Here is a 2225-nt window from a genome sequence, read left to right on the forward strand (position 1 = left end):
GCCTGCTTTCAGTTCTTTTGGGTATATACCCAGAAGTGGGATAATTGCTGTCTCATACCGTCATTCTACTTTTGATTCTATGAGGAACTCCCATACTGTTTTCCATAGCAGCTGCATCATTTTACATTCCCACCAGCAGTGCACAAGGGTTCCAGTTTCTCCACATGTTCACCAACACTTATGCTATTTTGTTCTTTTCTTTTCTGATAATAGTCATTCCAACGGGTGTGAGGTGCTATCTTTCAGCTCATTCCTTTTAGCCACTGTCTTGTATTCTATTGCAGGAACAAAGCACATTTTATTTATCTATTCTCCTCCTAAGGGACTGGTTTGTTCCCACTTTTTTCCTGTTACAAACAGGGCCGCAATTAATGTTCTTATACGGGTTTCCTTGTGCACCTAAGAGTATCACCAGATGAACACTGAGAAGTGGATTTCCTGGGTTTAAGGTTATATCAGGCAGAGCCCCAGTAGAAGGAGATGGCACACTTAAAGTCAGCCACCTTATGGAAGGTTTCATAGAGGAACTGCCTACACAGTTAGGGCAGGTTGCAAGGAAACCATAAGGGATAGAGCAGCAACCTAGGGCTTGTAGCAGCTGAGCTGTTACTGCCACAAGGCTGAAAGAGATACAGAAGGGAAAGCCTCCCAAACCCGGAAAGAAAATAGTTGTGTAGAGATGGTCATCTTGAGAGGGGTGATCTTTTGCAGAGGGACTCAGCTGACTTGAGGTGACCAAATACTGTGACCACTCTTTCTCTCTTTCTTTTTTTTCCTTCCTTTCCTTTCCTTCTTCCTTCATTCCTTCCTTCCATCCTTCCATCCTTCCTTCTCTCCTTCTTTCTTCTTCTCTCCCCCTCTCCTCCCCTCCTCTCCCTTCCCTTCCCCTTCCACCCCTTCCTTTCCCTTCCCCTTCCCCTTCTCCTTCCTTCCTTTCGATTCTCATTCTGTTGCACAGGCTTAAGTGCAGTAGCATGATCTTGGCTCACTGTCACCCCACTTCTTGGGTTCAAGCGATTCTCCTGTCTCAGCCTCCCAAGTAGCTGAGATTACAAGCACATGCCACCATGCCTGGCTAATTTTTGTATTTTTAGTAGAGACAGGGTTTCACCATGTTGGCCAGACTGGTCTCGAACTCCTGGCCTCAGGTGATCTGCCCACCTCGCCTCCCAAAGTGCAGGGATTACAGGCGTGAGCCACCATGCCTAGCTTTCCTTCTTCCTTCTTTCCTGTCTTTCTCTCTCTTTCTCTCTCTCTCTCTCTGTCTCTCTCTTGCTTTCTTTCTAACAGGGTCTCAGGTTGTAGTGCAGTGGCACGATCATAGCTCACTGCAGCCTTGACCACCCAGGCAGTTCTCCCACCTCAGCCCATGGAGTTGCTGGGACTATAGGCATGTGCCACCACACCTGGCTTTTTTTTTTTTTTACTTTCTGTAGAGACAGGGTCTCACTATGTTGCCCAGGCTGGTCTCAAACTTCAGGGCTCAAGCAATCCTCCTACCTCAGCTGCCCAAAGTGCAGACATGACAGGTGTGAGCCACCGTGCCCAGCCTTTCCTTCCTTCTGATCTCCCACAAGGCTGCCCACTAGGAACCCAGGCCCGAGACATGGCAACCTGTCCAAGTCAGCCTCCTGAGGCCAGGACAACGGGGAAAGGGGTGAAGGGATTGATTGGAAGGCTATTCAGAAGATGTCTGGCACATAGAGTATAGCCATCCACAACTGTAGGGGGAATTTCCAATTTGCTTTTATTTATTTATTTATTTAGATGGAGTCTTGCTCTGTCGCCCAGGCTGGAGGGCAGTGGTGCGATCTTGACTCACTGCAAGCCCCGCCTCCTGGGTTCACGCCATTCTCCTGCCTCAGCCTCCCGAATAGCTGGAATTACAGGTGTGCACCCCCATGCCCAGCTCAGTTGTTTTGTACTTTTAGTAGAGATAGAGTTTCGCCATTTTGGCCAGGCTGGTGTTGAACTACTGACCTCAGGTGATCCACCTGCCTCAGCCTCTCAAAGTGCTGGGATTACAGGCGTGAGCCACTGCACCGGGCCCAATTTGCTTTCCAAAATGATTTTATCCATTTACATTCCCACCAGCAACTTATGCTATCCATATACCCACATCTTTCCTGACATTTGCTATTATTTACCAGACGTAATTTTCATTAATTTGAGTTGTTTCCCAGCCTTCGGGGATGAAATGGTACCTCCTAATTTTTTTTTTTTTT

This window comes from Colobus angolensis, unplaced genomic scaffold, assembly GCF_000951035.1.
Source record: "Colobus angolensis palliatus isolate OR3802 unplaced genomic scaffold, Cang.pa_1.0 Scaffold531, whole genome shotgun sequence".
Taxonomy (NCBI): domain Eukaryota; kingdom Metazoa; phylum Chordata; class Mammalia; order Primates; family Cercopithecidae; genus Colobus; species Colobus angolensis.